The following is a 14245-nucleotide window of genomic DNA, read 5'->3' as shown; positions in this document are numbered from 1 at the left end:
CACTGAGAACTGGAGCAGCGATGAGGTGTCTGGTGATAGGAAATGGGGAGGGGCTGGGTCTGGAGGCAGTAATAAAGACCACCTTCCCAACAAGGGCTTTATGAGGCTGGGAGGATTAATTAGTTTGTATCCTTAAGCAGTTTGAGAAAGAGGAAGTTTCGGTAAATGTTAAGCCTAAGGAGTTGTAGACAAGTCTGACTCAGTTGAGAGCTCCCCCCTCCAACACCCCCAAATCCAGGCTCCCGACAAAAACTCCTATCTGTGCTATGATGCACTACAAAGGAAGTGAGGGGAAGGAGGGCTTCTGGAAGAATGGAGACAGAGCTAGCGCATGAGTCAGGGCTCGCCTCCTCCTAAAGGCGCAGCTGATGAGAATTGCTATAAGGGTGTGCTTACTAAAAAACAAAAATAAAAATGAGCCAACACCTTTCTCAGATGTGCCTTCCAGAGCTACAAAAGCAAATGGGGCTCTGGGAGATCTCATCTGTCGTCGAGACAGCCACGTATGCTTTCCAGTGAATTCAACAAAGGTAGCATGTATCCTGGAAAATATGTCAGTGACTCCCTACCCACTCCACAAGGAAGGGCTAGGGATGCAAGCCCTAACCCATGGTAGGGACACAGGTTAGGTGCAGACACATTCTCAAGGCCGGGGTAGCAGCCCTGTGGCATGTAGAAGTTGCTTTAAAAGTTGCTCCAGTATGCACACACTAAACCATGGACCGGCTTGAAGACGCGCTCTTTGGCACCACTTACAAGGCAGATAATTCGCTGCAACAAAAGATAATGAAAGCTACCCAGGGAAAACGGAGAGACGCCAGGGTGCTGTGCATTCTGATATCGGCTTAATCTGGGTTGTTAAAAAAAAAAAATTATTTCACTGTGATTTTAAACCTTTGGGACCCTTGAAACAATAGCTTCTGAAATATGGATGTGACAATAACATGCCCACGTGAACTTGCACCAAAGCCCCTGCCCGCCCTCTCCCTCCCACAAGTGAAGTGGAAGCCGGGTGGGGGTGAAGGAGCTCCTCTCCGGCCTGCGTCCAGCCCGCCCTGAGGAGCTGGAGTCTAAGTGGGGCAAATTTATGGTCAGTTGTTAAAAATGTGCATTTGGACCTCCGGATGCAAGTGGTGGATTCATCAGCTGTTGGAACTGCATGTAGGCATCTGCAGTTTCATTATTTGTATCTGCTTAACAGGAACAATTAGAGAAGTGAAGAGTGAGGACGCCTGTTTGGGGACCGGTTTGGTATTGTACCCAGACCACACATTCCGGCTGGGAAGGAACACTGTAATGTATAAAGCATTACTGGATTTAACACTCTGTGTTGTGCTGGGGGAATCGAATTGTTGATGTTTCTGGCAAGAACTCATACTCCAATTGAAATCTATCAAACACCTTAATTAGCTCCGGGTACCTAAATGCACCCAACCCACAGGCAAGTTGGAAAAAGCAGGAGAAGAAAGGGACAGTCTCTGGTATGGAGGGAAAATAGGCCTCCCTCCTGCCACTAGGGCCCTGTGGGCCCTGTTTCCTGTCTGGACCACGGAGCCAAGGGGACAAGTGTGACTCACCACCACAACCCCAGAATGTTGATGGACAATGTTTGGATGACTTGACGCATGTTGACTAAGGGGACGAGATGAGGCCACAGTGACACAAAGCTGTTGCCGACAGTAACCAGAGCCTTTTTCTGAGCCAACCGTCCCACCTGGACCTCGGCACAAATTATTGTTTTCAATTACCACCTGTGTATTCCTTCCCATGCAACTTATTGATGTAAAATTACAGCTACACCGGTATAAATAAGTTATGCCGCAGTTGTAAAATGGAAGAAATTTTGTTGTAGCAATTATGTTCAGCAAGATGACAAAATAAATTTCCAGAGCTGTGCCTGCAGTAACCTGGGGAATTTAAACCTCATAATTTCCATTCATTTCAGATAATTTGGAGTAATTTCTATATGTAATAACTTTGTAATGAAAAACACAGCGGTACTGAAGTGATTTCGCTCCGTTTTTTTCCTCCTATGGTATACATGGTACAAAATAAATGATAAAAATAATATTTCCTTTTTATATGTGTGTGTGTTGAGTAATTCCTTCAGTAAAAATCATAAACTAATACCCGGACTAAATCTCTGTCCACAAAATGAAAAATAAATTGAGTTAAAGAAAGTAAGAAAGTATGAAAGGCTTTGGATGTTTTATTGTGACTTTATTGAGTTGCCGATTCCCGGGTTCCTCCTGATCTCTGACGGTTACAGTTCCCAAGCAAGGGATACAAATAGGCAAAACACAGGGGGCTGCAGAGAGGTCCCCCAGGGCTAGCATGCCTCACCAGATGTCCAAGTCACCCTGGAGCCTGAGCTTACATGCTTTTTCTCCTCTTGAGAGGCATGGGCTCTGCTGAATTTTTTTTCATCGATGTCTTTAGCAATGACATTCGCTGCTAGGAAGGACCTACAAGGCTGGACAGTGGTCCTGTGGGTTCTGACATATTTCCTCCTTTAATTAAAGACTTGATGAGGTGGCACTGCCTCCCCCTCCAACCGTTGCCCTGCCCGACCTCTGCCTGTGACACACAGGACTGATGTGCACAGACGCGTTATTCATCGGAAGCTCCTACTGAGCTGTTAGAAGGTGACAGGAATTACAGCAGCTGCATTGGCTCCGGGCTTTGTGCAATTAGCCTCTACCACCACTGCTGCGTCCATCAAGGGCTTCCACCGAGTGAAAAATGGAGGCTGGGTCCAAAGCTGGCCTTCCGGAGTGAGGGCCAGGCCTTGTGGGCAGCCCCCTCCCGCCAGCCCTGAGGGCTTCCTTCTGCCTGGGATGAAAGTTGCTCCCCAACCTGCAAATCCTGATCCCCCCATATGCTCCCTAGGTACAGAATGTCAAGGTTGGCGTAGGGAAGGTGCCCGCTTGCTGAGTATTGTGGGAAAATACATGAGAGTCTCAGAGACCACTTGGTCACATGGGACTTCAGCACCTCTCTGGGCTGGCTTTACAGAAGCAAGGGTAAGAGGGCTTGTGTAGAGACCCAGCCTGGTCTCTACCACACAGCAGTCACATTACACTCTTCACTGATCCATCCTCAGACACACATTGACAGACCGCCTATATCTGCCAAGCACACCACAACTAACCACCAAAATGACAATTCTGTGTACTAGTTAGCACTCAGGTTTCTATCAGAGGAACCTGGACTTGAGACATCACTGCAGTGATATACAGCAAAAGGCTGGTGACTATTGTCTATAGTTTTACCAGTGTGCTCGTGGCTGGATATACCAAGAGGCATGGGAGTAGAGGGTAGGAATGGGGTGCTGATGACAGGTCACAGAATTCAGCTGCTCAAGTTCCTCAAGGGCTCCTCGGTCAGAGAGAGACTGTCCACTTACATTTTTCACAGGGTCCATCTTAGCTCACCCCAGGAAGAGAGACACCATGCCACTGAACTCCATTATACCAGGCACTCAAAGGCAGAGAGCAAATCACCCCAGGCCCATCTCTGCTCCATATAACAATGATCGTGCCCTCCACCCCGGCCACTTTTCCGACCATCCTCCCAGCCAGAGGCTGGTACCTGGGTACCAGGGATGTCACTAGACATGGGTCTAGAATGGGAAAACCAAAAAGTCAGCAGTGGATCAGGACAAGGAGGAAAGGAAAGACCCTTGAAAAGACCGTTCAGACCCGTACTGAGCAAGGATGTCTGCCACATGGAAAGGATGCCGGGGGTGGGGTATAGGGAAGGCCAACAAGTCATGATTATAGCCATAAAACCACGCAAATGAGGTAGAGAGAAATGGAGTGAGGAAGGAGAGGTAGAGAAAGGTGTTGTCTCGGACAGAACAGAGAAAATAAGCTCAAAGTGCCTGGAGAGGGAGAGGGGCTGGACAAAACGACCTACTGATAGGATTTTCACACAGGTAAGCCCTGACATCAGTGGAGAGTTTCAAGGGTGCGAAGCCCTTTTGCCTCCCTGACTCAAATTTGTCCTTCCAACAACCTTGTGAGATATGCAGAGCAAACACCAGCAGCATGGTGCCTCCCTGCTAAAGACACTGGGTTTGAGTGCCTGCTGGTTCTCATGTGCTCAGAGCCCTCAAACTGCTTACTTCCAAGGTCCTCCTTCTAGCAGACCCTCAGATTACCTATCAGAATTCCCCCTTGCACAGGGCATGGAACATGGTTGACATAATAAGTCATAGACGTTACTATGGAGGCCAATGCTCAGCTTCAAAAAAGATCAATAGTCAGCTCAACCCTTGGAACATACTTTAATAAATCCTTCAAAAGGAAAAAATTCCCCCAGATTTTATTTGTGAATCTCTTCACTTATTACTGATGAAGCACCTTGTCTCAGTGCGTTTCTGGTGCTATCACAAAATACCTGGAGCTGGAAAGTTGTAAAGAGCAGAAATTTAATTCTCACAGCTCTGGAGATGGAAGTCCAAGATCAAGCCACTGGTAAGTTCAAGGTCTGCTGAGGGTCCAGTCTCTGTTTTCAAGATGATGCTGTGTTGCTGTTTCCTCCTAGGGGAAGAGGAGTGTGGAGCAACTCACATGATAGAGGACAGAGGGCAAGGGGGTCCCTAACCCTTTAATAAGACACCAATTCATCTGAGGATGAATCCACTTGACTCAATCACCCCCTACTTTTTTTTTTATCAATGTTTATTTATTTATTTATTTATTCATTTGTTTATTTAAGAGACAGAAGAGGGGAGACAAAAAGAGAATGAGTGTTCCAGGGCTTCTTGCTGCTGCAAACAATCTCCAGATCCATGAGCTACTTTGTGCATCTGGCTTTACGTGGGTGCTGGAGAATCAAACCTAGGCTTCCAGGCCAAATTTGCAAGCAAGTGCCTATAACCATGGAGCCATCTCTCCAGCCTTCCCCCTTCTTCCTAATAACACATAGTGGAGGTGAAGTTGAGGCTTCACTCCTCATGTATTTGAAAGAGATACCTACAAACCATCCATAGCTCATCTACTTTATACAAGGAACCAGTCGAACATTCAAAAATACCCTGTCTTCATTTGGTTTTGGGTTTTTTAGGTTTTGGGTTTTTTTTTTATCTGAGGTAAGGTCTCACTCTAGTCCACGCTGACCTGGAACTCACTCTGTAGGTTCAAGCTGGCCTCGAATTCCTCCTTAGCCTCCCAAGTGCTGGGATTAAAGTCATACATAACCATACCCGGCTTTCATGTCTTCATTTTTACCCAGGGGCCATGTTTGTCACTAGGCTCCTAGCCTCTCAAAGCAGACAGCCTGGTTCTGCCTATGACCAGCACATCCTTACAATGCCTGAGCTAGCCAGCAACGTTTAATATGGTGACAAACTAGAACAGTCAGGTGCATGGGACAGCCGGGGAGAGGAAGCACCTTGGTGGCTGGCAAATGTCCTCTCAAGGACAGAAGAGGGCAGATCCTCACCCTTTTTTCCTTCCCTGGTCTCCAAGTCTGTTTTTGTAATCAGTCCCCAAAATTAAAAATTTAAATTTGTAGCAGCTGAACCATTTGGCTAGTTATTCAGAGAGGGGAAAAAAAATAAACAGACTACCTATGGGGGTGGAAGAGACTAGAAAGAGATTCAGAAATGACAACTACAATTTTGTTAGAACTCTGAGGTTAGAGGGGTCTTGAAAAGAATTAGGTTCTCATGGTGTTAAAAACTTGATATATTGGCCTGGAGAGATGACTGAGCAGTTTTTTTTCACAGTTTTTTTTTCACAGCATTTGCCTGTGAAGCCAAAGGACCTAGGCTAGATTCCCCAGGACCCACGTAAGCCAGATGCACAAGGCAGCGCATGCATGTTTACAGCAGCTAAAGGCCCTGGCAGACCCATTCTCTCTCTCTCTCTCTCTCTCTCTCTCTCCATATATTTTTTTTCTCCCTCAAACAAAAATAAATAAGTAAATGAATAAAACTAGTTTCTTTTAAAAAGCTTGATATATCCTTTTATTTGTGTGTTTATTTTTGGAGTGTGTGCATGTGTGTCATGTGTGGGGTGTCAGTGTGCTGGATGTGCAGATGTGTGCGCCCCTTCCACATGCCTGCAGAGGGTCCTGGGTAACCTCTCTTACTCTTCCATGTTATCTCTTTGAGACAGAGTCTCTCACTGAACCTGGCACTCAGCCATTGTTCAGTTAGACTGTCTGATTATTCGGGTCTTGCAGTGCTCCTGGCTCCGCTCCGGACTTTTTCACACGGGGGTCAGTAACGAACACAGGCCATCCTGCTTGTGCAGCAAGCACTTAGCTACAGGGACATCGCCCCCACCACGCTTTTCTCTGTGACAAGACCTTACCTTAGCCCAGGCTGACGTGGGGTTCTCAACCCTCTGACCTCAACCTCCCAAATGCTGAAATCATAGGCATGCATCCCCACGCCCAGCCTTCGTCATGTGTTTCTAGAAGTACGTTCATGCCACGGAGCTGAGTCAGAAAATCAGGGTATTGGTGACTGCTCCATGAGGCAGAGGAACCCAGCCCAGAGAGAGATTCCACCTGGTAAGGTCATTGTCCTGAAGTGGAACTACTTTCATGCAAATGGGTTTATAGGATATGGCAGGAGGGGACCCTTCTGCATGGGGACTTCCCTCACCCGAGTCTGGTACTGTTCATCCTGAAGGAAATGTCCCCAGGTCTGTGTACAGCACCAAGGCAGACTGGGTTAAGTGCTGGGCTGGGGTCACTGGCAGAGCCCGTGGTGTCTGGGCTTCCCTCCTGCACAGAGCGGCCTGCTCAGCTCTGCTAGGTCTTGCTCAGTGTGGGACTTGCAGACACTCAGTGAAAACTGTCCTCTGGATCTTCCTCCTTCCCACCTTCTGTCATCCGGGGAGATAATTCATTTATGCAACTTCCGCAGAAGACTGACATTTTCAACTTTTTTAGCAGAATAAATTTATAAGGTAAATTAGGGGGTGGGAGCCTGAGTGTCCTAGGCAGATTCAAACTGGTAATTACAGAGGGCCTAATTATGCATTCACCACAGAGCCTTCTGGAACAGAGAAGGCTACAGGATGGCTCCTGTTTTTCTTGCAGAGGCTGATCCTTCAGAACCTTCTGGAACCTTCACACCAAGCTTTTGAGATGCCTGCTTTTGCTCCCAGTTCTGAGCTGTCTCCTAGAAGAGCTCTTGCCCTCAGCTTTCACACCCTGAAACTGCAAAGCAAATCCTAAACCTGTTCACAGAGCCACGTTTTCACCAGCGATCAGGAGCCCTGTGGTCTTCAGATCATGGGGTCTTGACATGAATAAAGGAAAAGCCAGTGCCCAGGTGGGTTTTTAATTCTTGTTCTGTCCAAAAGAAGGAGAAAAGAGAAAGAGAAAGGATAGGGAAAGAGGGAGGGAGAGGAGGGGAAGGAGAGAGAAAGGGAAGAGGGCTGGCCTGTGAAAGGGCACTCCCATGGTAGCCCTCTGAAGAGAAAAGCCTTGGGCCTCAGCCAGGCCACCAGTGAGCTGGGTGAAAGTCAGGCCTTTCTCATCCAACACAGTGCAGCCTGGAGTTTAGAAGAATCAGCCTCTTTTGAGTGCACAGCTCTCTTTCCTGGGACCCATTCCTTCTCTCTCATCTCCCACTGTGTCCTCTGCATCTCACAATTCACTTGGTGACTGTGTTGGACTCTAAACTCTTTGTCCCAGTCAGCTTGCTGTTGCCGTGACAAAATGCATGACCTAACCAAGTTAGGGAGGAAGCATTTGTCATGGCTCACAGTTTCAGAAGGCGCAGTCCATCACGGCAGGAGGGAGTGAGCAGAGCAGCTCACAGCATGGCGGCCAGGGTGCAGAGAGTAAGACCAGCTGTGCCCCTGGCTCTCTCCTTTCTCCTCTTTTATCCCATTAGGGCTCCCTAACCTGTTCTCCTCACTACTGAATCCTCTCTAGAAATGCCCTCGCAGACATTGGCAGCTGCTCCTCCAGGACCCTACAATACTAGTTCAACATGGACACCTCGTTATATAGGAGGGGTGCCAAGGCAAGAGGCCCAGAAAGCAGTCAGACAAGGAGGGAAGTTTCTCCCACAGGGTACAATCGCAAAGATATGAACTGCCAGAGACCCCAGAGCAATACTTGCTAAACCACAACCAGCCTGGGCCGGAGCTCATCCTGATGCCCTGCCCCACATCCCATAGCAGTCACTCGTCCTGGCTCAGCCCCTGGCACCTAGGGCAGGCTTCAGTTATCGCAGCAGGATTTGGTTTAAAGCAACAGTTCCGTACAGGAAATATTTGTGGCTGAAGGACATTCATCATGTCCCTCAAGTCACACTTTCCCAGTAACCACATAACCAGCATCTATCTAAGACCGGCCCCCTCTGAACCTCCGCAGCCCCCTTGGCCAAGTGTGTGGTGGGGTTTCATTTTCATCACTGGGTCTCATAAGTGGGCTGAAAATGCAGAGGCTGCAAAGACAGGACTGTGTCTTCGGAGCAAGAGTAAGTCTGCACACAGGGGCTAAGGAGAGTGGATTCAGATAAGAGACACTGTGGCTTTTACTGAGAGTGGGTTGGATATAACCAGGTAAAAAGGGCTGTCTGTCTCCCCACACACCCCTGTGATCATTCAGCATGTGGCTCTCCAACCTCACCCCTGCAAGGAGAGTAGAGAGAAGCCTCTTTGTCCTTCTGCTCCAAGCAGCCTCCTCCCAGATTGGGCCTGGGCCTGGGCAGGAGCAGCTGCTGGTGGACTCTGCCACCTTTGCTCCTGCTTGCCACCGGGGGGCGGGGGGGGGGACGAGGCGGGGGAGGGGCAACTGGAGAATCCACACTTCTGAGAAGCGCAGGGTTCACACCCAGCCACCACCTGCTGTAACTGTGACCAAAGACAGCACATACATATGGCAGCCTGATGTAACCCAGCTATGAGCTGTGAGCCTTCAAGAGAATGGAGTATGGGGCCTGGGTCACAGCCAACAGCAGACATAGGCTGTGCCCCTACCAGGCCCTGGATGGACATGTGACAGCTACCCTTCCAACACAGGGGTGTCAATTCAACATGAGCCTCCGCCTGTGCAGGAGGGGAGCCAAGGCCAGCAGCTTGCCCTGGCTGCAGAGCCAACGAGACAAACATGGTCCCTCCTTATCCATGTCCTCTTGTTCAGGACGACCTATGCTATACTTCTGTAATGCGGCAACCTCTGCCTCTGACAGGTTTGCACAAGAAGGCTTTTTAAATATGTATATCTTTATTTATTATTTACTTGAGAGAGAGTGGGCATCCTAGGGCCTCCAGCCACTGCAAACAAACTCCAGTCACATGCACCACCTTGTGCATTTGGCTTACATGGGTCCTGGAGAATCAAACCTGAGTCCTTAGGCTTTGCAGGCAGATGCCTTAACTGCTAAGCCATCTCTCCAGTTCCAAAGAACTTTTTGCTTGTGCATAATGCTTACTGGCAGCGCTTCTGCATTGGTAGCCATATCTGAAGGGCTCCAGGGTCACCACACACAATGAAGGAGATAGAGAAGTCACACTGGCTGCATGTGTGTGCGTGTGTGGGTACATGTGCGTGCTTGCATGTGAAGGTCTGAGGACAACCTCAGGTGTTGTTCCTTCAGAAACACCTTCTGCCTCCTTTGAGACAGAGTTTCCCATTGGCCTGGAACTTGCCAAGTGGACTAGACCTCCTGTCCCCCCCTCCCCAGCACTGGGGTGACAGGATGACTGGGATGACACCACCGTACTTGGCTCTTTTGCATGTGTTCCAGAAATAAAACTCAGGTCCTCATGTGTGCAAGGAAAGAACTTTATGGACGGAGCCATCTCCCCAGCCCCATACGAACTCATAATTGCCTCTGTGGACAAGTGACGCCACTTCTATTTCCAGCTTGTTGACCAAAGCTTTTCCCATGACCCAACCTAACTGCAAAGGGACAAGGGAATTATACATGGTCCCTGAGTATTAGAGGGCCATGCCTATGTTTCACCTTGGACAAAGTGTGCTGGGTCATTGGCTGTGGACTGGAGGGGTAAAGGCACCTTCCCTAGTCAATTTGGGACAAGAGCTTGTAGGTGAAGCAAGTGGTGATGGACTTCATTTGTCTCTTAACTGTGCTTAGAATCTGTGCTTAAGCTATTGTTTATTTTTCTCTTTCCACCTGTTACTCTGTTATATAGAATAGTGTGACTGCTTCGGTCTTATTAGGCTGGCTCCATCCATAGGAGAATCTAAAGTCTTCGTGGCTATAGAAAGAACTTGGAGAGGCTCTTTGTTGCCTGCCATTGGTGACAAACACTCCTAGGGACTTGAAAGTGACTGGTTAGCTCCTTGGCAAAAGAGGCTCACAGGCAGGGCCCTATAGTCTAGAAGCATGTCCATCTGACACATCGGTAAAGAGAAGTTGGAAGTTTGGAAGATGTGAGGTAGGTGTGTGGGATAATGTGAAGACACCCAGGTTTCCCTTCAAAGCCCTCAAAATAGTGTTTGATGGATGGATTTGGAACATAGAATTTCTAAGCTGGAAGGAGCCAGGAGATAATGCAGTCCACCTACCTCAGGAGGAAGTTGGAGGCCAAGGAGGAGAGTGGGTGGCACCCCAGGGTAATGCCTGAGCCTGGGGTCGGCCTTGTGCCCTGACTTCTAGGCCTGCCACGGGCACCCCAGTGCTAACCCTCACCCCACCACCATCTGTCAAGCACGGAAAGAGAAACACGTCCCTGGGAAACATTGAGCCGTGCTCCATTTTCCCTGATAACGGCTTGGAGAGTCCATGAGCCCCACTTAGCGAGGATGACGTAGAGTTCTGGGAACATGGAGCGTGTGAGAGTCTTCAGTCATAAAGGAAGAAATGTGCAGCAGTATTGGGGCTGCTCTCAGACTGCCAGCAGCTGCAAGGTTGAAACACGGATGCTTAAGTATTCCTCACAGCCTGGTGGCTGGGAAGTCCAGGCTCAAGATGTTGGTGGATCAGGTCCAGGGCCTGGTGATGCCCACTTTCTGGCTTGCAGACTGTCTTCTTGCTGTGCCTTCAGTGGTGAGGAGGGAATGTGTCTCTGTGTCTTCTGACAAGGGCCCTAATCCATTGGTAATCGCTCACCAGCTACCAAAGACCCCACTTCACACTGATGCTGAGGTTCAGCACAGATGGACGGGACACATCCAGTCCATGGCACCTGCCAAGGCGTCTGCCTCTACTCACCTCTCATCACAGCCACAGAGCTCCCGCTACACCTACCTGCATGAGGCCTGGAGGGCCACCCCCACCGCAGACAAAGTGTCTCCCTACAGAAAGACCACCCTGTTCTCAAAGAACCCAGGGACTTGCTCATTAGGGAACAGGTATCATGAGAACAAAGAGAAGGTTCAGTACCACAGTGATGTGTGGGAGGGCCCAACTCGGGACAGGGACTTCTCTAATGCCCAGGCTGGGGCAAACATGAGCGCACATGAGCGTTCTCGGCTTCTCAGTCGTGGTGGTATGCACTAGGAGGTTCCCTCCTGACTCCAGGAGTGAGATAAACAAGATGCTCCAAACTGCCAGGACACCGCCAAGGAGGCAAGAACTGAGGAAGAAATCCATCTGTGAGCCGAAGGGACCTTACTCCACCGTGCACAGAAGCCCAGGGGATGGGGATTGGCCACCACACACAGATGGGGAAATGAAGGCTCCCAGGGGCAGGTGTTGCCAGGTGTTGCAGTGACCGGTGAGGGTACACGGGGCAAGGATGCAACTGCCATCAGGCAGGGAAGACCAGATGTAACTCCTGTGGATTTACTCTGGCAGGAAGGGAAGGGGAGGGGAGGGGAGGGAAGGGAAGAAGGGAAGGGGAGGGGAGGAGAGGGGAAGGGAAGGGAAGGGAAGGGAAGGGAAGGGAAGGGAAGGGAAAAGGGAAAAGGGAAAAGGGAAAAGGGAAAGGGAAAGGGAAAGGGAAGGGAAGGGAAGCGAAGGGAAGAGATAAGATGGCACAATATTTAAAAGTGCTTGCTTCCAAGGCCTACTGGACATTCATTTACAGTGACAAGAGATACTGGTAATCTCTTATTCACACAAAACAAGTACATATATGAATATATATATATATATATGTATGTATATATATATGTATATATATGTATATATATGTATGTATATATATATGTATATATATGTATATATATATGTATATATATATATATGTATGTATATATATATGTATATATATGTGTATATATATATATATATATATGGTTTAAATAGATATATAGTTTAAATGATATATGTGTGTGTGTGTGTTTAAAAACTGACATAAGAAGAAACAGAAAAATTTTAAGTCATATCAGCTAAAAATTCAGTCTATAATTTAAAACCTTATACCCTTCTTTTCCCCTGTCTGCCCCTACCCTCAAAGAGTTAATCCCAGATGACTTTACCAGTGAATTTTTTAAAACATTAAAGAAGAAATAACTATTGTACATGGTCTCCCAGAAAATGGGGAAAGGAGAATTACTTCTCAACTTGTTTTATGAGAACTAACCACCACAACACCAAAACCTGGCAAGGACATAACAAGAAAAAAAAAATAGACCTTTATTCCTCATGAACATAGATGGGAAAGTCTTAAATCATTAGGAAATTGACTTCCATGACAGAGTAAATTGGTTGCCCATAGTGAGCATGTGGAGTCTATCCCAGGGAAGGCAGCGGGAGGCATATTGACTGATCACTCAAAAAAGTAATGTCCTTACGAGGAGAGGCTTCTGGAGCATAGAGTTGAGTGAAAGGGGAAATAAAAAGGTATACTTGCCTCTACATATTTGAACAAAAAGAAACAGGAAGACAAACCAGAGACAGGTAAGCTGGCCCTCGTGTTAGTCTGGTCCAGCTTCCATCAGAATAAACCATGGACATCACGGCCTGGACAGCAGACATCGTCTTCTACGGCTCCAGGCTGGGAGACCAACAAGCAGCCACACCTCCTGATGCAGTGTCTGAGCATCACCAAGTGCCCTGAGTCTAGACAGGAGGAGCCACTGGCCAGCACTCCACAGAGCAGCTGGACCACGCCCCACTGTACAGGAATGAACCAAGCAAAGGAAGGCGAGAGATGACCTGGGCTCTGTGGGTTACAAAGGACATGGAGAACTGTCAGTAGGGAGTAGAGGTTATGTAACAGTTTGGTGTCAATGTTAATTTTCTGATGCTCATCACTGCAGTTTCACGTAAGAAAAGGCCTTGGGATCCTCCTCCCTTTGGCTCTTTAAAAAATATTTTTTGCTCTTAAACAGTTGAGTAGGCAACAGAGAGAAGGGCAAGAAGATGCCCTGAGGGGTTGGCATGGAGGGGCCAGTTTGGGTGAAAGGTGTCTGAGAAAGACTTGTCCCATTCTAGAGGCTTTCTGTAAGTCTGACATTATGCATGAAAAGTCATCTGTCTATGTGGTAAAATTGTGCCATCATTCCTGGTGTCTGTCCTTGCTGAATTTTTCTCTGGAGAAGTTACTTCCCTATCCATAGAACATTTTCCTTACTCTGTTTACAGCCTGCCGTCGCCCACCACAGTGGATGCTCCAAAAGGGCAGAACCATGGGTGGGTTTCGTTCCTTGCCATGTCCCTATCATCACAGAACATTAGCATCTGTCAAAGAAATTGTGCTCACAGTTTGTGCCCCATACATATTTGTTGAAAGAGCGAGTGAATCAATGCAAAAAATAAAAATATTGGGCATGGCGGCGCACACCTTAAATCCCAGAGGTAGGAGCATCTCTGTGAGTTCGAGGCCAGCCTGAGAATACAGAGGAAATTCCAGGTCAACCTGGGCTAGAGTGAGACCCTACCCTCAAATAAAAAAACAAAATTAGCCCAGTGTTAAGCTGGTCCTAACAGATGAGGTCCACTCTAGCCAAAGATGTCCGTCAAGGTCAGTGTTTGCAGGAAGGGTCGGGAGAAGATCCTGGCAGAGAGCCTCACAGCCTGCCACAGAGACTTGCTCTCCTCAGAGACAACTGTAAAGTCTGGACAAAAGTTACCCAATGAGAAGTGTCAAAAAGCAATGAAAAAAAAAAAGGAGAAGCCAAAGAAGTCGTGTGTGTGCGTGTGTGTGTGTTCATGTGTGTGGTGTGTTGCACGATGTGATGTGTGTGCACTGTTCCTTTGTGTGTGCAGATGCACGTGCCCTTGCAGAAATCAGAGAAAAACCTCAGATGTCCTCATCTTTCTGCTCGTCCACCTGTTTCCTTGAGGTGGCGTCTCAACCCAGAGCTGTTGTTTTCACCTTTTTTTTTGTCAGCCAGCCCTAGCGATTCTCCAGTC

The sequence above is a fragment of the Jaculus jaculus genome, chromosome 7 (genome assembly GCF_020740685.1).
Source record: "Jaculus jaculus isolate mJacJac1 chromosome 7, mJacJac1.mat.Y.cur, whole genome shotgun sequence".
Lineage (NCBI taxonomy): Eukaryota > Metazoa > Chordata > Mammalia > Rodentia > Dipodidae > Jaculus > Jaculus jaculus.
This window is presented reverse-complemented; position numbering follows the sequence as displayed.